Source organism: Lissotriton helveticus, chromosome 1_1 (assembly GCF_964261635.1).
Source record: "Lissotriton helveticus chromosome 1_1, aLisHel1.1, whole genome shotgun sequence".
In the NCBI taxonomy this organism is placed as follows: domain Eukaryota; kingdom Metazoa; phylum Chordata; class Amphibia; order Caudata; family Salamandridae; genus Lissotriton; species Lissotriton helveticus.
The window spans coordinates 1001127127-1001150700 of record NC_136057.1 but is presented as its reverse complement, the minus strand read 5'-3'; the positions used below and the strand labels follow the sequence as shown (position 1 = coordinate 1001150700).

The 23574-nt window shown below is 48.4% G+C and overlaps 1 protein-coding gene across 3 annotated transcripts in view; it reads right to left on the bottom strand.

The window, feature by feature from the left end:
* The window catches only part of TMEM209 (transmembrane protein 209), a 310927-nt gene that overhangs the window by 141030 nt on the left and 146323 nt on the right, over positions 1-23574 (bottom strand). The window lies entirely within an intron of this gene.

Sequence of the window (23574 nt, the reverse complement as noted above, 5' to 3'; positions counted from 1 at the left end):
AGGGGTTGTGAGTAAGGAATTGGGCAGAAACAGATAACGGGAGGAGCGCATCAGCTTCAAATGAGGCAGGACGAGACCGGGGAATAGAGTATGAGGAAGTGATGGGACAGCATCAGATAAAAGGAGAAGCGTAGGACAAGGGGTGCAAAAGAGGAAAGCAGACCCCTGCGTCTAAAGCAGGGTCGGAACTGCAAGAGATTCGAGAGGGGGGATGAGCAAGGGATGGGATAGAAAGGCAGGCGGGGCTGTGAGCAACGGATTGGGCAGAAAGAGAGCGGGGGTATGAGCAACGGATGGGACAGGAAGAGAGCTGGGGTGAGACCAACGGATGGGGCAGAAAGAGGGCGGGGTAAGAGCAACGGATGGGGCGGAAAGCGAGGTAGAGGGGGCAGTATGAGCAGTGGATGGGGCAGAAAGAGAGGCAGAGGGTGCAGTATGAGCAGTGGATGGGGCGGAAAGAGAGGCAGAGGGGGCAGTATGAGAAGTTTATGGGGCAGAACGAGAGGCCGAGGGGGCAGTATGAGCAGTGGATGGGGCAGGAAGAGAGGCAGAGGGGGCAGTATGAGCAGTGGATGGGGCAAAACGAGAGGCGGAGGGGGAAATATTAACAATGAATGGGGCAAAAAGAGAGGCGGGGATGTATGAGCAACGAATGGGGCAGAGAGCGAGGCAGAGTGGAGTATGAGGAAAGGAAAGGGTAGAAAGAGGAGGGGGAATATTAGCAAAGGATGGGCAGAAAAACAGAGGGGGAGTATGAACAACGGATGGGGCAGAAAGAGACTGAGTATGAACTTCGAGTGGGCAGAAAGAGAGGCAGAAGAGGTAAAAGGAACGGATGGGGCAGAACGAGAGGCATGGGGAGAGTGGGCAACTGATGAGGCAGAAAGAGGCAGAGGGGGTAGTTTGAGAATCGGGTGGGGCAGAGGGGGCAGTGTGAGTAACGGATGGGAGGAAGAGGCGTGGGTGAGTAACGAATGGGAGAGAAAGAGAAGCAGCGAACATGAAGCACCTGAGCATGCGAGGCCGAAATAAAGTGCAACAGTCTGTGGAAATATTTATAAGATGCGCAAGAGGAATTATTATTGAAGGATGGGGGTAGGGACAACAAGCTCTTTGCATTGCTGTGGGGAGGGGGGAATGGGGGAGGAGAAATGCGACGACATGGCCTGCCGGCCGTGAAAGTGAAAGTACGGCCGGCCGGCCGTGAATAATTAGGGGAGGAGAAATCCTTTCAAGAGCTGCCGGCCGGCCGTGAATAATTAGGGGAGGAGAAATCCTTTCAAGAGTTGCTGGCGGCACCAAGCTGGGGAACAGATGGCTGACGATTTGATGCTGTGCACACGCATTTTAGGTCAATGCGCAAGCGCATTGACCTAAAAGCACACGGGCACAGCATCAAATCACCAGTTAGTTAAAGTCTGGTTAAAGCCCTGGTTAATGCGCATTGACAAGTCGCGAGACCTAAAAATGTGTCTGAAATGATAGGATGACTCCTGATACGAGGAAGATATTAATACTAGAGGACCAGTACCACACACAAAAACGTCCTCCAAATTGTAGAATCTTTTTCATACATGTAATATTAGCAGTATGCAATCAATGCCAAATTGTAGAATCCTTTTCATACATGTAATTTTAGCAGTATGCAATCAATAATGTGTCTCTAGAGCTCTCACCTTCCTCCGACGTCTGACCCACAGCATTCAGCCAATCATTGAGAGTGCAACTATGTCACCCTCCAGGGTAGAGCCATCATGAAGAGGATTAGCGCACAATCTACCTTTACAAAGGTACAGATACTGTTCTCTCCATCTAGTAATAGCAGAAGTACCTTTAGAATAGCTAGCCCATGCCAGATGATTTTGACACGCTTAGAGATTAATGAGCTCACTGCAGAAGCAGAGACTCTGAAGTTGCATGGCTTGCTTCACATATACTAGTGCTTTCCAAACCCTTTAGAACCACGACCCAATTTTTAGAACGACAAACCTGTGCGACCCACCTACCTTTAATGGATGGGAGGTGGGAGATTTTTTTATGTAACCAAAGCATTGTGTGGTAGTGGACTGTCGTTTACAGAGCACATTTTCCATTAAAATGGCCACTAAGTTTGCACTGACCTATACAGTTTATAAAACTACATTGCACACAAATGATGTGTAGAAATAGTGTTTCAGTGACTGGTTATCACGTGTGCATCATGGAGTAAAGTGTCTTGATCCTATTACAATCTGTTCCCATCACACTTCAATATTACAAAAAAATTGCTTCATTTTTGTTTTTCTAACTGCTGAATCTGTACAATTAATTTACAGGCAATTATCAGCCTTTCCGTTCACACTCTCTGTACCCCAACAAGATTGTCACATAATTCACTTTACTTTTCTTTCTTGGACTACAAAGCGAGAGGAGTTCAAAAACACCAATCCCCATGTTATATACATAATCAACAATTTGTCAGAAGACCTAGTCTGACATTTGACCCCTATCTTTAATGAGCAGCAAATGTGCCAAGAAGAATACAAAATTTGAAGGCATCTTTATTTATTGCTCGGACTTTCGCATCCCACCAAAACTATAGAGCAAGCAAAGATGGGCCCTGCCCCACAAAGGGCTACACAAATCACACTACTTATAAAGACCGAAGGCAGAACTCGGACAGAAGGCTGCTCTATCACAGTATTTTTTTTTTACCAGCAAATAAAATGCAGAACAGCAACTCAAAACAATATTAATCTGTAGTGTAACTCTATTTCCACCTTAGCCATCTTCATTAAATTCCTAATCGTTAGCATGTCTGCACAAAACGACCCTCCTTATCAAAATCAGCGAGAATCCACCAGGTAGAGACTACTAATAGTGCACAATTTGTTCTGGTGAGGAAAGTCATCTTACTGTGGAAGGGGGTGATCACACCAAATAAAAATGTGGCAAATGGTGGGGTGAGGGAAGTCAGGAAAAGGTTTGCTCACCGTACTTCCAACAGTTGCACAAGCTTGTAGGAAAGCCCATTTCACGGATGTCATGTGTAGAGAATCAGAGTAGTTTTTGCAATGTTTGGCTAGGCAAACAGGCTTCTTACTGTGGCATTTAATTCAAGCTTCCTATAGACATCTCTACCATTCAATTACTTTTTGTACTTTTCACCCACCAGGAGACTGCCCTCACTCACTAGTAACTAGATGTCCAAGAACCTGAAACCTCTGCACAGAACAGGCAGCGGCATGTATCCTATCTATACATGCTTCCAGAATGAACCCAAATTTGACCACAAACTTTCCTAAGGGGCCATCCCACATTTGACCACCAGCGCAGGGGTTTTACTACAGTAGGTATCTAGGTGGAGGCCCTACACCTCAGTATTCTAATTTTGACCAAGATGGGGTACTTCAGTGCAAAGAAAAGGCCTTCAGCACCATAGGAAGCACTCCTCCTTAAACCCACTCACTCAGGTCTTCACAGGAATTAGCGAAGCTTTGAGCCTGCCGGTCTAATAAAGTGATGAAGGTGAGGCAGAAAGTTGAGATCAGAGCGCAGACGCTGTAAGATGGGAAGTATATATTTCACTCATAGGCTATTCGGACTTCTTACTTTCAGCAAATCCAGGATTCCTTGACAGGCATGGCCACACCTCACTCCATTCACCTACCCTCAACCACTCGTACTTTTTTGTTTTCTGGCTCCAGCATTGCCACTACTGCCCAACATTACTTTCCTCTCCCACCTTCCTGCCTAGATAAAGACACGTCCAATGTCACGTTAAACTTTGTGTTCTACTGATCTGGTAGGCTTTGTCGTCCGAGTGTTTTCTATTCACAATGTCTCCGTCCTCTGCCTCTCCCTGCACTAAGAGGGTGCCTCAGTACGCAGTTATGTACTTTACCAAGCAACTAACATTAACGCAGCTCTTGTACCCATACTTGATTTTTCGCCTTGGCTTCCTCCATCCACTCTTCAATTGTATGTGCTGCTGTTGCACCCTCTTGGATAGGTGCTCCAGAGTCTATTGATCTGGTGGAAACATTTTCTATAACTCCAGCACATTTTAATGCTTCACTACATTCTCTGGTATTAGAGTCAATGTCCAACACCACACAGCCAATTGTAAAAATTACCTTCTTTAACGATATTTTTGTGGATACATACGTTGTCTACAGATTGGTCACCTTAAGAATTTACTCCAGGAGTCAGGCTAGTCTTCAAAACGTTGTTCCATAGCAGTAACTCCCCAGCACTGTCAGGTGGCATCATGCAGTTTCAAAGACAATTCCGTCCACTGGATCTGACAAGCAGCATATAATAGGCACAACCTGTGCACTGACATCAACTACTGTTTTTGTCCCAATCCCCAGTAAGACATGCAGGGAGAAGAGAACAAACAAAAGCCAATAACTGCATAGAACATATTTGCATGCCTTTACGTCTTATAGCCAGTACCAACTCTTCAGAGAAGGAAAAGGGCGGTGAGGAATCTGCAGGAGGATTAGCATTCATGTGAAATAACATTACCAAAGGCAATTTCTACCTCTGAGGATTGTCACCTTAAGAACGAGCGTCTAAAGAATTACCCATTGAGGGGTGGAGGATATTTTGGCATCAGGGCAGGAATGAGATTTGCTGAATAACCAAGGAAGTTCTGCAGCACAGACCTCGCAGAGTATCTGTCACTGCGTGTCTTGGCTGTGAGGCTGTAATGTGTGGAAAAAGTATGCAAAGATATACATGTTGATGCCTGACAGATGTAAGCCACTGTAACATTTCTGGTGAGAGCAGTGGAAGCAGTCAGGACCTTAGTGAATTAGGCACAAATACTCTCCGGATGGTCTTTGTTGCATGACTGCATAGGAAGTAGTCCCACTGGGAGCATTCCCCTAATAAAGACCTCACAAACCTTACATTTGTATGCACCTTACTCATTCCAGCACTAGAATGTAGGCTAGAGAAGTTTGTTCAAACATTTTCAGATTGCTAGTCAAATTGCATTGGGTCTACCGCGAGCCAATCTTCCTGCACCACGATTCTGCCGATTGTCCTCCTGAATGTTCAAATTGGTAGACATTTGGAATACAGGCTCGGTTCGTCACTGCTTTTCCCAATATCCTTGTCAGCACATTTGATAGAGCACAATCACATAGCTACTTCGGTTCCAATTTGTACCAGACTATTAATAGTATGATCACATTTTCCCTGGCTTCAAGAACAGAGGGAAACTCCCTACTTTTCTGAAGTGCCTGTCAACTATTCCCCCCCTTGTAATTTGACTACCCAGGACATTTACTCCTAGGCTAGTTGTCTGTCAAACAAGGAGCTATCCCACTTATCAGTGGCGATCCACCATTCAGGGACCGCTACAGATGGATCTGTTTACTAGCATGCACCACACCTGGTCTTGCAGGCCATCCCTCTGCCCACACAGATTTGCAGTCAGTGCCACTTCTTGCCACCGGTGCGCTCCCCAATTTCAGTACCAACCACTGTTCCACTCATCAAGAACGTTTCTCTTTATCAGCCACAGACTCTGTAGTGTAAACAGGAAACGAACAAGCGAAAGCGTTTTCTGCAGGACCTGGGCCCCTAAAGCTGTTCTCATTGGTCCTAAAGCATCAGGGCCAATGAGAACAGTCCTGCAGTGGAGCAGCGAGCCCTAGATGGCCTATTTCGCTGCTGCCATTTGTGGCGAAAATTGCAGAACAAGCAACAAATAAACAACTTCTAGACCACATTAACAAAAACGACCTAATGCATCCTTCCCAACCAGGTTTCAGAGTGGCCCACTCAACAGAGTCAGCACTACTCATAGCCACAGAAATACTGAGGAAACATGCAGATGAGGGACAAACGGCAGCACTGATATTACTAGATCTCAGTGCAGCGTTTGACATCCTCTCCCATAAGCTACTCATTCAAAGATTAGAGGCGTGCAGCATAAGGCGTAGGGCATTGAGTTGGTTGACATCATTTTTCTCCACACGGAGCTACCAAGATGTTCAACAGACTTATCGATCTAAGAAGATTCCCTTGGCTCAAAGGGTCCCGCAAGGCTCAATCTTGAGCCCCACCTTGTTTAACATTTATGTGGGGCCATTGGCGTAGGGTGTGGAGAAGTATGGGGTGTCGATTGTCTTCTACACAGACGATACACAACTAATTGTGATGCTAGCACAAGACAAGGGTCAAGCAGCTACCTGGTTCTCCGAATGTTTAGAAGAGGTGGCAGACTGGATGTCTAATCACTGCCTCAAGCTAAACGGGAGCAAAACGGAAGTCATGGTGGTAGGCAGAGCGCCATCCATATGGTCATCCTCGTGGTGGCCTGAAACACTAGGCCAACTGCCTCCCCCCAAATCAGAAGTTAAAAACTTTGGTATATGGTCAGGCCCGGACTGGCCGTTGTAGGCACCGGGCAATCCCCCGGTCGGCCTCAAGGGTGGGGGCCGGTTTTGGGCCCTGGGGGCCGTTTTTGTTGCAGAGCCGTTTTTGCAGCATAGCTGCAAAATCGGCCCTGTAACAAAATCGGCTGAAAAGCGGCCCTGGCAAAGTGCTCGCCCCCCTCCCGCCCGGGGGCGGGGGGGCCGGCCGAGCACTTTGCCAGGGCCGGTTTTGGTTCCCAGTCCGGCCCTGTATATGGTTTGACTCCAAGCTGACTTTTGAAAGTCAGATTCGGAAGGTAGCGGGCAAATGCTACGGAAACATGAACATTTTGAGGAAGGTCCTAGATCTATTACCACCAAAAGCCCGGAAAACAATAGTACATGCGGTAATTACTTCCCAATTAGATTATGGCCATGTACTATATCTTGGTGCTACTAAAATGGGACTTGCCAAATTACAAAGAGTACAGAATGCGGCGGCGCGAATGGTACTGGGCCTTCTGAGAAGAGTGAATACAAAGAAGGCACTGACAGCTTTACACTGGCTCCCAGTAGAAAGGAGAGTCGCTTTTAAGGCAATGTGCCACTGCCACAGTATTCTATCAAAGAAAAGCCCTAGAAACCTGCAACATTTAATAACCCAATACATCCCAGGACGGAACTTAAGGTCTATGGATATTGCACTGGTTACTGTATCGAGAATATTCAGAGCAAGAATGGGAGCGCACTTATTCAGGTACCATGCAGCCAAAATGTGGAACGACCTACCGCTAAATCTAAGCACAGAACCATGCGAAAGCAGTTTCCGAAGACAGCTAAAAACATGATTTACAAGATCTGGCGCATCTCTGCAAATCAGCACGGATGCGCCAGTACACTTGCGACACGCAAAACTACATGTGTGCCACCACTGATGCGCCGCATTACAATGCGGCGCGCCGTGGCGCACGGATGGGTAGATGAGTGTCGCATCCCCGGCGTAAAGGAGACGCATTGCTGGCGACGCGGCTCCGCAAGGCTCGGACGCCCTGTGCCTAACATGCTGTATCACTCCTTGCGCCTGCTTCAAGCAGGCGCAGGGTTTTGGCGCAGCATGGCCGTAAAAGTGACTCAGTGAAATCTTGTAGATTTCACTGCGTCATTTTTATGAGGCGTACCTGCGAGGGAACGCCCACCCTGTGCCGGAATGCCCACATGAAACCTTATACAGATTTCATGTGGCGCAGGGCTTTACAACTTGACGCATCTCCCTAGATGTGTCACGTTGTAAATGCGGCGCAACATGGAGCATGGTTTACGCCGCCGCTGCGTCACAGAATAGACGCAACGGCGGCGTAAATGTGTCGCAAGGGGCTTGTAAATCTGCCCCATGGCTGTTTAGGCAAGTCGGATAGGGTTACAGGTCAGTTAGTTCTGCACAGCGTAGCATCATAGGTGGATGACAGCTACCGCCCCCCAGAGCATGCATATCAGCGCGGGGACACACCGGTGGTGTAACCATGCATTCTACAAATGAATAAATAAATAAATAGGATTGGCTTATAGCTTTCAAACCAATCCTTGGTAGTTTCGGAGAGTAAAAGGCACAACATCACTGGCTGTCACCTAAAATCATCAAAATTATGGACAATTGACGCCCGTTAAAGATATTATCACGGACAACAGACAGGAGGTGAGAATTACGGACTGTCCATGAAATTTACGGACGTTGGTCACCCTAGTAGCAGATCTTGATGCACAGAAAGACCCAGCGTGAAATGGCGTATTTGGTCATTATCTTGCCTTACATAGATTAGGAAAAGTCCACAAAGAGCTGGTCATCCACTCGGCCCAGTTGGGTATGGTTGGTGTAATAGGAGGCTGCCAGTCTAGGATTCCATCTAGGCAAACATTATTTTTTTCGGTGGGGAGGGGGGGGTGGAGGGATGGGGGAAGGAGGAGGACAAAAGTGGGGTGGAAGGCTTGTAGACTAGGATATACAAAAAGCTGAAAGCACTTTAGACAAGAAGGCTGGCAAGTACAGGGGGATCAACTTATCCAGATATAAACTGCAAATGGGCAGCAAACAGAGGGCTTGAAGTTCTCCAACCCTACAAGCTGAAGTGATTACAACCGACAACATGGCATTCAAACTCAGATGTGGAATAGGGCACTTGTCCATCAACTTGAAAGGAATTGCCATTAAAGAATTCAACACAAGATTAAGATTCCACTGAGGAGCAATGAGCAGAATGGAAGAAAGGCAGTCAGGCAGACTGTTTAGCCACTAGGATACTAAAACAAAGGCTGATCAGAGAGGCACATCAAAGCCAACAGAGCAGTCTGGTAATACTGGACAGCAGCCAAGCTCCTGTGAAAAAGACTGTGTGAAATGCAAAAAAGTAACAAAGCTGCAGTTTAAAGAGATCTAAGCCAACTGTTCACATCGCTGCACAAATCTGTTCCAGCAACCCATAGAAATGGAGTTTAAAACCGGTTTTCTGACAGCTAAAGTAATGTCTGCCACTTTTTTAGGAAGACAAAAAGGTCTCAGCATTCTGGCAGTAGGGTGGAGGATTGGGCCATCCTGCTGTGACCGGTTCTCCCTGCACAGGAGAGAAGAGGTTACTGAATGCTGAGCACAAACAGACAAGCATACTATATTCTTCTTTCCCGTTCCAAAACTTCAGGATCAGTTATGCATGATCCACCCGCACAGCTTCCAATAAAAGAAGAATCAATAGGAACACATACAGCAAGCACTGAGAACATCTGTACCTAAAGCCATTCTCGCAGGAACCATTGAGGTAAGTTTGGGTCACAAAACCTAGGCCACTTCCCGTCCTAGGCTGTGGCATAGAGATCCCCTGATGGACTCCCCAATCTGAAAAGGAGTACTTCCATTACTTATGATGCAGTTCCCGCTCATTGGTTTCGAATGAAGGAGACTGTGTCCACTCTCACATTGAGGGAACCTGCCAGAGAGGCCACCATTGGGAAAATCCCAAGTCACGGTGCCCAATTCCACAGGCAAATAGATTTCCAACTTAAGTTTCATGACCCCCACAACACCCTAGGTTAGGTTCTGCCGTAATAGAGGTAGAGTTACAGAATGCCTGCAATAGACAACGGGCATGCGAGTGAAGATGGCCTATAACGTAGGGAATGTAAGGTAGCGATCACTGCATGGGCTCAAACATGCAATGGTGGCCTCCCTTCTTAGGTATATATACTTAGCCCTCACACTGCAGGGTAAACCATATGCCTGGTATTTATTATGTACCAGGGGGAATGGACGACTACGTAAACAAGATCCATAGACGAAATGGTGTGTTGGGTCGCATGCATGGGTTGGGGGGACTTGCGGGTGCGACACAAGAGGGCATGTAGAAGTTCATTGTAAGTGTTCCAGGTGTAGGTTGTTAGGTTTTTATGTTATGTTACTGACTAAGCATTAAGTAAGTTGAAAACAGTACACTATGATGTCAAACCAATTGCTGGACAAAGAACACTATAACAGTTAATATCGGCCGGCGTGATTGTTGATACTGAGCCAACCATTTCTGTAAAGCCATGATCTGTCTTGTCTTAACAATGTTGATCAAAGCAAAGAAACCAAAATAATGCACTGTAAACTTGTTGTAAAATCAATAAAAACAAAGTTAAACAAATAAAAATAGAGGCAGAGTTACCTACAGAATCTGAATGGCGTCCCCTCAGATGAAAGGGTGAAATGCCTTCACAGCAATGCAGACTACCTGCATCTCCAGTTTATATGCAGGCGCTACTCTAGTGCAGACCACAGACCTCACTGTGTTGCGTCAGCTAGATGGGTGCCCTAGCCAAGCAAGAAGACATCCTTGACCAGAGTAGCCTGCACTTGCAACCGACTGAATAGATGACCAATGTCCAGTTTGGAGAGGCCCACTCAACAGTTCAGTTTCAAATGGTCAGACTGGAGTATCTACAGCTGAGTCAAGAGGGGCCCTTGGTAGAGGAGCCACTGCTCCCGCAGTCCTCAATTGCCAGCTGGCTTGAAGAATCACCAGATGCACAACTCTGTGCAGACGCAAGGCCAGTAGGTCGAGGACATGTGTCAGACATGTGTCAGAGTCAGAAATATCGAAATCCTCTCCCAAATATGAATCATCTTCTGAGAAGGAGGTGGAAAGACCTTATAGGTCTCGCCCAGCACGACACCTATGAAGGTCAATCTCTGTTGCAGTGAAGTAGGTCTTCTGGATTTTCATGTTAATGCCCAAGCTGTGGCAAACAGTCGCCGTACACCAAAGATGTTCCAGCCCAGGTGGCTCTGCCATCAACAGCCAGTTGTTCAAATTTGGAAAAGCATGGAATCCTGACTCAGTGCAGAATCACAACTGTCTAACTTTCCTGAAAACTCAAAATGCAGTTGTCAGTCCGAATGGAAAGAATATGAACGGATAGCACTGAGACCACACAGCAAACCTCAAATAACTAATATTTGGTGGGAGAGATGGCAGTAGGAGTCCTTAAGCTCCAAGGATGCCAGTCAATCCCCCTACTGAGAATCATAAAGGCTTGGCTCAGTAACAGCAGCTGAATGAACAAGTTCAGAAGTGAGAAATGCAGAATGTGTCTCAGACCTCTGTCCTTCTTTGGACACTGCTTTTTTTCCAGAGGCACCACTTTTAAAGCTTCATTGTTCACCAGGACCTCCACCTCTCAAATCAAGGGCTCTGCTAAAGGTACACCAGGATAAAAGTGGTAGAGGTGGGGCAGACCGGAGGAAGGCACAAGACGGAAGGACTTAGACCGTGGAGCTCCACAGGACGACCGTATCGTCACACGATCATCTCCCAACTGATGGAAAAGGGAGTGTGTCTAAGCCTCATGGAAGATGGCATAAAAATAAATATGTACATTGAAAAAAAGATGGGATGTTTGAGGCATCATCAAAGCCAGCAGAACACAGTAGGGAGTGGCTCTGCTGATGATGTTGACCCATAGTTTATGAAAGGAGTGGTATCATCTTTTGAAGTGTCTCTACCAGTTCAGAGGGTTCCCTCTTCGGAGTTCTGAAATCAGCCTGGAATTTCTTGTATTGCTGATGAAATAGTCTGGTAAAACCACTTTTTTTTATTTTATTTTATTTATTTATTTATTTTTTTAAAAAGAGTTTTATATAGCGCGAACAAGACATGAGACATCGGGTATCAGAGCACTGTTAGGCAAAGGGAGATTAAGTGATTTGCCCAGAAACACAGGATGTTGAGCGTTGTTACCGAGACTCAAACCCGGTTCCTCAGGTCCGAGGTCGACCGCTCTAGCCGCAAGGTTACATCGTCTCCCGTTAAAGAAAGTAAGCTGCAGACCTACAATGCGTTAAACATTCGAGGGAGATGAGGGCATCTCACCAAGAGAAAAAAAAACTCTCACTATCGAAAGACAGGTCCATCAGAATGACCTTGATATCGTTTGAGAAGTCAGAAGAAAGTATCCAGGCTTGGCAGCAAATTGTGATGGTAGTAGTACCCATGAACCTGGCTGCGGCATCTGTGGAAATGGAAATGGATGTGGATTTATAGAGCGCGAATTGCTGCCCGAAGGCGTCCAAGCGCTAAAAATAAACCAGGAACCTACGAGGGAGGCTAGCTGGGATTAGTGGGGCGGGTTAAAGAGGAAAGTTTTCAACTGTTTACGGAAGGTGGGGAGATTGGAATTGGCTCTCAGATGCAGGGGAAGGTTGTTCCAGGCCATGGATGCGTTGTAGGCAAACGTTCTGCCGCCAGATCTGGATCTTTTTATTCTAGGTGTCATAGCCAGAAAAGTCTGGCTGGAGCGGAGGTTTCTGCTGGGAAGGTAGTGGGTAATTAGGTCCCGGCTAATCCTAGGGGCCCGTGTCCCAGAAGGCCTGATGTGCAATGCACATGGCCTTAAACAGAATTCTCTGGCGCACTGGTAGCCAATGAAGGCTGACCAACCCAGCCCTCACCGATTGTCTGCGAGGGATCTCGAGCAGCAGGCGTGCTGCGCAGTTCTGTACTATCTGGAGTCTACGTATGGTATATTCTGGGGCACCGAGGTAAAGCACGTTGTTGAAGTCTAGGCGTGATTGTATTAAACCCTGTACAGCCACTTGTTTTGCCTCCATGGGAAGGAGAGGGAAGATTTTATTTAACATCCTCATGAGTCCAAAACGGGTGGCTGAGAGTTTTGTGGCCTGGGTGCTAAATGATAAGGATCTGTCCAACCAAACCCCAAGGCTCTTGATGTTGTTTTTTGGGGTTGGAGGAAGGCCTAGACAGGGGGGCCACAGAGAGTTGGGGAGGCGGGGATCAGAGGAACCTAGGAGCATCAGCTCCGTTTTGTCCCCATTCAATTTGAGGAATGTTGAGGACATCCAGCCCTTGACCTTGTCTAGGCATTCTTTGAGACCGCCTGACGCAAGCATGTTAGCCTCCTGCGCCAGTGAGACCACCAGCTGCGTGTCGTACGCATAGGAGATGATCTTAATCCCAAAAGGGCGGACGACCTCAGCCAGTGGCCTCATGTATATGTTGAACAGTGCGGGGCTCAAAGAGGAGCCTTGAGGAACACCGCACTTTAAAGGTCTACAGGTGGACACAGACTCGCCCTCGAAGACTCGGAAGTGTCTATCCTCTGGAAAGGATTTGAACCACAGCCAGGCTTTGTCCCTGATGCCGGCGTTGGAAATGCGGTGCAGCAAGATGTCATGGCTGACCGTGTCAAATGCCGCACTGAGGTCAAGGAGGATCACTGCCACTGATCCTCCTTGGTCCAGGATCTTTCTGGACTCCTCTGTGACCATAAGAAGGGCGGTCTCTGTCCCATGTTTGGGTCTGAAGCCCGTCTGGGTGGGATCTAGTAATTGTTGCTCTTCTATAAAGTTTACCAGTTGGAGATTTATATATTTTTCCAGAAGCTTACTCACCCATGGGAGCAGGGAGATGGGCCGGTAATTACCAAGGTCAGTCGGATCTAAGTTGGATTTCTTCAATAATGATCTGACCATGGCCTGCTTCCAGGCGGGTGGGACAATGCTGGCTATAATGGATGCATTTAAGACATCCCTAATGGTTGGCAGAATGAACTGTGAGGCTGCCATTATGATGTCTGGAGGGGCTGGATCATCGGGGGATCCGGACTTAACTTTTCGGGCTATGGATTCAAGGGTTGCAAGGTCTAGGGAGGGGAAATGGGTCAGGGTGGTTAGAGATTGCGGTGGGGGAAAGATTGAGGCTTCATTGGGCTGGGCTGAGAAAGTGATGTCCCTAGGGGGGAAAGCGGAGTAGATCTTATTCACTTTTTGATGAAAGGGTCTTCATTATAAGGGGGGTGGCTGATGGCAAGTTTAATAGACCAGTCGTCAATTGAGAGGCGAGACCAGGCTCGCATGACCCTTGTGGTGGGTCCAGTCGGAGGGGGCTTAAGTGAGGTCCAATCAAAGGGGACCAGTGAGTGGTCTGTCCAAGGCAGTGGGATTGGTGGCCCGGCTACAAGGTCAATGCAGTTGCTAAAAATAGGGTCTAGCAGGTGACCCTTGATATGTGTGGGGGTCTTCACGTGCTGGGTGAGTTGTAATGCTGCCAAGTAGTCAGCCAGGGTAATGGCTGTGTGGTCTGAGGAGGAATCGAAATGAAGATTAAAATCACCTAGCAGGGTGAAGTTGGACGAGGTGCTAGCACGTTCCGCCAGGCTCGTAGGTAGGCACTCATGGAACTGCTTAGAGGGGCCAGGGGGGCGGTAAATAAGAGTGCCTGAGAAGCAGCTATTAGGAGAGAGATCGATGTCAAAAGTAAGGCTCTCACAGTCTGGGATCGTTTCAAAGGTGACTCGACATTGAAATCGTTCCTTATAGATAATAGCTAGGCCTCCTCCCCTCCCTTTCGGTCGATCTTGCCACATAATTTGAAAGCCTGGAGGGAAGGCGACGGCTAAGGCGGGGTCGGACTCAGAGGTAAGCCAGGTTTCTGTCAGAAACAATATGTCTGGCGTATACTCCTCTATCAAAAGTGCAATTTCAGCCTTATGTTTCGGCAGAGAGCGACAGTTCAGTAGGAACATATGGAAGTCATGGTTTAACTCGGCGGGGGGTTTGGGTTTGAGGGCACACTTACATTTAGGGCAAGCTTGTGGTAGAAGATCAGCGCAATAGGGAAGCTGAGTGCAAACCAGAACAGGGGGCCTGAGGCTATACAGAGTTTCCGCACTATAGTGCCTGGGCTCTGGTAGCTGTAATGCAGGGGTTATGGCCCTAGGCGCGGGCTCGGCGCGGACGAGCGCAGACGAGCTTGCCTTATGCGCGCCTTTGGCGCGCAATCATCGCGCCCGCTGCGCTCGTCCGCTGCGCCTCCGGTAGATGTACATGTTTATAGTGGGGGGGTGGGTACAGGGGGCGTGGCCTCGAGGTGGGCGTGTGCCAATCTCGGCGTGGGAAATGGCGTGTGATTAGGAATGACGATTTCGCCCTTTCCAACGCTCGTTTTCCAACCTGAAGGGTGCCTGCACACTGTAATCGTGTGTCAGGGTGGGGAGGTGAGTGAGTTTTAAAACAAATTTTAAAGATTAAAAGCAGTGAAAATGCGCTAAATACAGTCTACTCCCGGCTGTGCCTCAGGAGGTTCCAGGAATTTATCTGTCGCGCTAGTGATTCAGCGCGCCTTTGTAGAGCTTGCAGGGGGCGTGACCTCGAGGTGGGCGTGTCCCAATCTCGGCGTGGGAAATGGCGGGTGATTAGGAATGACGATTTCGCCCTTTCCAGCGCTCGTTTTCCAACCTGAAGGGTGCCTGCACACTGTAATCGTGTGTCAGGGTGGGGAGGTGAGTGAGTTTTAAAAACAAATTTTTAAGATTAAAAGCAGTGAAAATGCGCTAAATACAGTCTACTCCCGGCTGTGCCTCAGGAGGTTCCAGGAATTTATCTGTCGCGCTAGTGATTCAGCGCGCCTTTGCAGAGCTTGCAGGGGGCGTGGCCTCGAGGTGGGCGTGTCCCAATCTCAGCGTGGGAAATGGCGGGTGATTAGGAATGACGATTTCGCCCTTTCCAGCGCTCGTTTTCCAACCTGAAGGGTGCCTGCACACTGTAATCGTGTGTCAGGGGGGGGAGGTGAGTGAGTTTTAAAAACAAATTTTCAAGATTAAAAGCAGTGAAAATGTGCTAAATACAGTCTACTCCCGGCTGTGCCTCAGGAGGTTCCAGGAATTTATCTGGAATCTGTGGAATTCATGGGAGTACTTCAGGATCTGTTTTGAAGCGCCCAAGGCATGATTGTCCAAATGGGAAGATGGCTTCTTCGTGGGGGTCTGTTGGGCTAACAATTGCTAATTTATCCAATTACCATAAGGTGTGGAAATAGCATCCTACCAGGCATGTGGATGTCACTATAAGGAGAATGAGGCTGCCTGATGCCTAAACCTTTCCACCCATGGCAACCAGTTACTTAAACTTCTTGACAGGAGGAGCTCAGGGGAAAACATTGGGGCTTAGTTTGTAAGACAAAACCTAAACCATCAGACTCTCTGGTGGGAACAAACATTTTGGGGCACTGACAGCTGGCCTGTGGCAGCTGGCAATAGGTCTGTGGTCTGCAGCCATCCAAAACTGGTTCCAGTAGTGCCTCTTTAAATATGAACAAAGGGCCTGGGTTTTGAGTTTTGTGGATGGGATACTCCGTAACAGTGACTGATATCCTATTCACTTTATTACAAGTTCAATAGCAAATAATTAATTGTAATTTGGCAGAAAGGATATCTGTCATATTTGTGACAGAGTAATCCTGTCTGCCAAACTCTTAATCAGGCATAAGGTCTCTGCAGCTGGAACAGTTTGCAAGATTTCTGTCAAAATGTCATTTTGGTACCTCGAAAGGCAAAGTCAGTTCCAGAGTTTTGGCAGCTTTATGTACCACTGTGGTAAAGATGGACACTTGCTCTGTTGTCGGTCCCAAAGGAGTCAGGGATGTTCCCTTCCTTGAGAGGTATTAAGATTACTAGCATTTTGTAAGTTAAGATAAAGAAGAGCATCAAAGTAAGAATGAAGATGCAGATTGTTACCCTGTAATTATCGGTTTGTAGCATGTAGTGGAGTGGAGTGGATTCACATGCTCTGCACACTCCTGCCATCTAGTGTTAGGCTGGATGCCTTCGATTTGCCCATGTGCCAAATACCTCCCCCATACAGGAAAATGTCAGCGCTCTATGATGTGTTCCTCAAGGCAAGTTCTGACCTTCCCTTGTGCTCCCATGATAATTTTAGCATACTTAGGTGTGCAGTACCAGTAAAAACTGAAAGCATTGTCTGGAGGGAGCATTATGGAATTCACCTGGAAGGCAGGTGATCACGCCAGTGTTCTCTCTTCTTTGTATGTGCAGAGGCCATTGCCTATGGAAGCAGAATCGGGAGGCATTAAAGTCAGAACTGCCAAGCTGGAGTAGACCGTCCACCCTTCGGAGTAGCTCAGAGATGTCAAAGATGTCCAACATGGCCTTACAGTACACCTTGACCTGTGCTGGATCGGCAGATGGAGCAAATGTTTAGGCTGGATCTACTGCTGCTGCATAATAGGCTCAGAGAACAATGACGGGCTGGTCTTATCGGAACAGCATAGTGACAATGAACGGTGCAGGAAAGAGATAGCATCCTCGAAGAAGAGATTTCTCCTTCCTTTCAAGTTATGTTTTTGAAAGGCGACCTCTTAGTCGGTCATTACCTCGCAGTGGACCTACTAGTGGAAGAAGCGGTAAACTTTAGTGTGGCCCTGCAGTTCACATACCAAAAATAACTCCGATTCCCTGACTGCCTCCATATGCATCAAGAAATAGAAATCACATGCTGTGGTGTGATCAGTCTATCTAAGACACCACATGCCGTTGTGAAGATCCGATGTAGAAATCTGATTGGGGCACTGTAGCAGTGTTTAAACCCAGAACCGTTTGGATGAAATATTTGGTTTAAATGGAGGACATTTGGTCAGTGAAACACAGAGCAAGCTCGGAGACACATCTATTAGGAGCAACAACAAACAAGCATTTTCAATGCAATAGGTCTCGGAATTTTTTGAGTTAAAGCTCTTGACATTGTAAATGGTAGTGATTTATACATATGTGTTTTGTTTTTTGGTGTAGTGTCTATGTGTTGTGTAGTGGAAATACGTAATTTTTTTTATCGGTTATAAGTTTATTTGTGTGTGGTGTAGACTGTATTTGTGTAATGTAATTATGTTGTAGGTTGTTTATTGGTAAAGAATTATGGTATTAAGAGATAGTGAGGTTAAAGAAAGTATGAGTGACTAAAGTAAAGTGAGAGTGAACTTAAGGAATGTGTAGCTAGAGCTATCAAGGTTGTAGAAGAGTAGCGTTGCGTGCAGTGGTGTTGTGTGGAGCTGACTGGCGTTGCGTGAAGTGTCAGTGCTTGGAGTGGGGTTGCGTTGAGTGACGATTTGTAGAGTGTTGTTGCACGGAGTGGAGTGCAGCGGTGTGGAGTGCCTTTGCATGGAGTGGCCTTGTGTCGAGTGGCGTTGTGTAGAGTAGTTTTGCGTGGAGTGGAATTGTGGTGAATGGCGCTGCATGGAGTGGTGCTGCATGGAGTGGTGTTGCGTGTAGTTGCACAAGTTGTGTGGAGTGCAGCGGCATGGAGTGGCATTGTGTAGAGCAGAGTGGCGCTGCAATGAGTTGAGCGGAGTGGCGTTGCATGAAGTGGCGCTGTGTAGAGTGCCAATGGCGTGAGCACCACTGCTTGGAGTGGCGCTGTGTAGAGTGGCGTTGCACGGGGTGGCGTGCAGTTGTATGAAGTGCAGCGGCGTGGAGTGGCATTGTGTGGAGCAGAGTGGCACTGCGCAGAGTGGCTTTGCCTTGAGTGCCACTGTTTGGTTTAAAAGTGAAGTATATATAGTAATAAATGTCCCGAGATGTTCTTCCATATGCAATCGTCCCATTGTGTGCCCCGCCCCTGCTGCCATCCGCCCTAAACCAAAGAGCAGCCAGCTGGTGTGTGAGTAGTGTGCGACCCCACCCCCATTTGTAATGTTAAAGCTCCCTCGAGCAGTTGGCTGACGAGCCTGGGACCCCGCACCTGCACGCCTGAGTGGTACTAAACCTGGCAATATTTGACAGCCACCGGCAACCCCAGAACACGGCCTAATCCCTGCTGATGAGGGGTAAATACCCCGAAACATGTGTACAGGGATGGCGAAGATAGCGAAGATAGCAGAGAATCGAAAGAAGATGCATCGCGGAACACAAACTACACTTACCACAGTCCTTAGGGGCGATCCCGCTGGTGTGTGAGTAGTGTGCGACCCCACCCCCATTTGTAGGGTTGCAAACTAACTTGCACTTTCCCTGAAATCCACAGTTCCATTTTCAGGGCTCAGTACAAAAAAAAAAAAAAAGTGAAACGTTTCGCTGGAGTTTCTTGCTCTTATCATTCAAAGTGCATTTTACATAAGTGTCTCCAAGGTTAAAACTGTCTATCTAGAATTGTAAAGAAAATAACTGATCCCAAAAAATGCCAATGTGTTTCACAAGAAGCAGATGGGTAATTAGGCCTAAAACGTTATACTGGCATTTTACCCATCGTTCGAAGGTAAATCGAATGACTACAGTGAACCTACTCATTAGCCCCAAATGCCTATAGTTTTCACTTAAACTTAAACGTTGGCTCCTGTTTGCCTGTAAATGCCCACTATTTGCATTTAATCGCCCTTCATTTAAATGTGAATTTGTGGCAGACAAGCCTGCAGCACTCGTGGGAAGTTGAACCCAACGCCCTCCACTTGTCGGGTCTTGTGATGTTCTCAGCCGCTGCTCAGCGTCACCAGTGGTAACTCACTCAAGGACTCACGCCCCAGGTCTCACTCGTGACAACCATCACACCTTGGACCTATACTGTAAGAGTAAGATTACTGCACACTGGTATTTTCACGACGGAGGTGACAAATTCAGGCCACGCCCACTCACTTTTATAGTGCTGCACTCCTAATCACCAATCGCATTGTCTCACCTCCCCACAGAATGGTTCAGCTTGAGGTTCACTCTTAACTGAGTCTGTCTTAATTGCTTCCTTGATTTGGGCACAAGAGGGGAGGGCTCGGGGGGTGGTGGTGGGGGGCAGGGGGACGGTGGAGTTGCATTCGTTTTTTATTAAATCCCTAAAGTTTTTCCAAATGCCTTTCACACATGCATTTTCCTGTCCCTTTAATCACCCACCGCTCAATGTTTGTTCAGCCTCCCTGCGCATATACAGTGTGAAGGCACCAGTTGCTGTGTTTAAACACCCCAGCCCAGTTTGGTTTTAAACTGCCTCCTCCCCACAGTGGTGTGCGACATCCGACCATACATATTATTGGCACGCACACATTAAATACATTTTTTTTTAAATGCGCTTTCTGAGCTGTGCCACAGAAAGGGGTCAGGTGGAAATATATTCAGCTCATACTTATAAAGGTTTCATTTTCTAATGTGGATCACCATGAAAAACAGAGCAAAAATGCACTTCTAGAGGGCCAGAAGCCCCCCCAAAAAAAGTTTAAAAAAAGAGTAGTTCTCATTTGACCTTTTGAAATGTTCCCACCCACCCTTGCAATACAGCCCCTGCTGTACCCCGCATTTGTATCCACGGGGCCCCCGCTAGCATGCAATGTCTGCCAAAATCTCCCCATCATCTGTCCTGGAGAGTGACCGTGTTTACTCGTCATTATCTGCCTCAGCCTGGCTGCGAGCTACTGATGTGACCGGTTAGCCAGCAGCCCCGGGCCAGCACATACCAGAGCTGGGCGGCTGCTGTCCGTGCAGTCTGAGGGGAGGGGCCACAACAAGCTAGAGATGGCATTTTAAAGCCGAAATTAGCAAAATAATGCCGCGGGCATGGCGAGTTGTTTTTATACAGTGCTTGGAGGCAAACTGCAATAGCCAAGCGCTAAATCACCGGACGGTACTTTTAGCAAATATAATGATGTATCTGTTGCTGGACGGGTGGGCACATTTAAAAGAAGATCCCGCAAGAGTGGATGGAGTTTTAATAATTAATTGCGAGTTAGCCGGCAACTATTGACGCTCAATGTGAAAGATCAAAAGTTTGTTTTTACAGAAAAAAAAAGTCTTGGGTCGAAGTTGTGAAACCCTCGTTCAAGCAGCCTGTGTGGGCTCTAGAGTGTATAAATCTCTCACACAGTGACTGTGTCTAAGGTGTGAGAATACAAAAACAGCGAGTATGTTCCCTGCTATTGTAAAAAAAAAAAAAAAAAAGCCAGCGAGTGGTGCACGCGCCACTGCGAACATATGTTTTCAATTATTGCGCCTGTGTCTGGGCACGATAAATGTAAATGTATAAATGTAAATGTATTTCGACTTATATAGCGCACGAATCACCCAGAGGTCTCAAGGCGCTTGCTTAGGGAACCCGTCCTGGTATTCCCCTGTGAGATACCCCGGCAGGGTATCCACAAGGTGAAAGCCAGGCATCCCGCCGCGAGGGGCCGTAGTGGAGATTAAGCAAGCTATTGCCCAGAGTCGCAGAGTGTGACCCCGTGAGTCGAGTAGGCACCAGAGCGAGAATTGTCGAGTCCGTGGAATTTTGAGCCCGAGACCCGCCGAGGCGGGGGATCGAACCCTGGTCCACGGCCGATCTCAGCTGCCGCCTCTAACCACTGAGCCACGCTTCTCCACTGAAAACATATGGGCTTTGGTGCACGTAACAGACACCAATAGGCCATGGGCGGAGCTACGCGACCGCCTATGGCCTATTTCGTGCTCTGTTAAAATACAACACGCAAGCAAAGCTCAATCAAAATTGACCAAAGGAAATGAACACGGACAAGCGTGTGGAATTTCCAGGTCCATTTTGAAAACCCGGACAAAAGGACTCTGGCTGCGCGAACACTGCTGCGCAGTGTATCGCTAGGCCGAGACCTAAAAAGAGACATCAGCGCACAGGCTAGTGACCATTATATACCATCGGGCAGAGATGCAGCTGAAGCAACATGGCACAAATTGGTGGCAGTGAGGAAATATTTGTTGTGCAAGTTATATTTTAAACGGACATTATGCAATATATTAATTGCAGAGCTAATCACATCTGGGGCACTTCAATCAATCAGGATTCATAAAGCGCCGCTGATCACCTAATATGGTATCCGGTTGCTTGCTGTCCCGGTGGCTTGCTGACTGACAGCTTGTGACAGCACCCACCCACGCTGCAGGTCACACGCTTAACCCCCTCTTCTCCACAAGCCCCCACGTCTCCTTCAACCACACCACCGAACCCCACTGGACAGACCACCGCTGCGTCCATTTCACCTTCAGGAAGCCCACGATGCACCAGCTAGCCACCACCCTCGCCCAGAGCCCACCAGCCGACCCCACCGAACCTAACACCGCCGCCCTCAACCTCCGACAGTGTATAGACGACTGCGCCAACACTCTCGCTCCGCTCAAGACATCCTCCAACAGCCACACCAGCAAGAAAGCCACCTGGTTCTCTGAAGACCTCCAGGCCTCCAAGCGTACATGCCGGAAATTGGAGAAGAACTGGCTCCGCGAACGATCACCACGGCCCTCAAGAACGCCACCCGCAGACACCATCAACTTATCAGAACCGCCAAGAGGACCGCTTTCAAGGACCGCCTGGATAACAACGCACACAACAGCAAAGAGCTCTTCAGCATTGTGAAGGAACTCTCCATCCCCAGCTCCAACACCAACGACATCCCCCCTTCGCAGCACCTGTGCGACTCACTGGCCACCTTCTACTGCAAGATCGCCGACATCCACAACAGCTTCAATGCCCCGCCAACCACCAAGAGCTCCACTCGCGCGACCACCAACCGCCTGATCGCCTGGTCCAACGACGACGACACCATCATCATCAAGATCATAAACTCAGTCCATTCCGGATCCCCGTCTGACCCATGCCCACACCACATCTTCAACACAGCCAGCACAATCATCGGCCCCCCCATCTCTGGAAAGCTATCAACATCTCCTTCGAGGCAGTAACCTTCCCGGAGAGCTGGAAGCACACCGAGCTCAATGCCTTACTCAAGAAGCCCAAGACGGACCCCAAGGAGCTCAAGAACTTCCGTCCTATCTCCCTGCTCCCGTTCACGGCGAAGGTCACCGAGATAATCGTCAAACAACTGACCGGCTACCTCGAGGACAGCAACATCCTGGACCCATCCCAGTCCAAGAGAAGGCCCTGGACTGGACCACATCCTTCCTTCCTGGCAGAACTCAGTGCGTCCGCCTCCCACCCCTCCGCTCCACCGCCACGAGATCATCATCTGCGGCGTACCCCAGGGCTCCTCCCTGAGCCCAATGTTGTTCAACATCTACTAGGCACCCCTCGCCCGACAGCATGACCTCAACATCATCTCATAGGCCGACGACACCCAGCTGATCATCTCCCTCACCAGAGACCCCCACACCGCCAAAACCAACCTTCACGAAGGAATGAAGGCTGTCGCCGAATGGATGAAGAACAGCTGACTGAAGCTGAACTCGGACAAGACGGAGGTCCTCATCCTCGGTTCCACCCCTTCAGCCTGGGACGACTCCTGGTGGCAGACATCACTGGTAACAGCCCCGACACCCACCGACCACGCACGCAACCTGGGGGGTCATCCTCGACTCCACCCTCTCCATGTCTAAGCAGGTCAAAGACTTCTCTGCATCCTGCTTCAACACCCTCCGAATGGTCTGCAGGATCTTCAAGTGGATCCCCACAGAAACGAGAAGAACAGTCACCCAGGCCCTTATCACCAGCAGGCTGGACTACGGAAACACCCTCTATGCAGGAACTTCAACCAAGCTCCTGAGACGGCTGCAACGCATCCAGAACGCCTTGGCACGACTGATCCTCGACATCACTCTGCCGCAGCCACATCACACCCCACCTGAGACCTACACTGGCTCCCAGTCAACAAGAGGATAACTTTCAAGCTCCTCATCCACGCACACAAGACCCTCCACAATGCCGGCCCAGCGTACCTCAACAGATGACTCCGCTTCTACACCCCTACCCGCAAGCTCTGCTCCGCCGCCCTCGCCACAGTCCCCCACATCCGAAGAACTACCGCCGGATCCTTCTTCCACCTCGCCGCTAAGACTGGGAACACCCTCCCCACCAACCTACGGCAGACCCAAGAACTACTGGCCTTCAGAAGACTTCTCAAGACCTGACTCTTCGATCGGTAGCAGCACCCTCACCCCCAGCGCCTTGAGACCC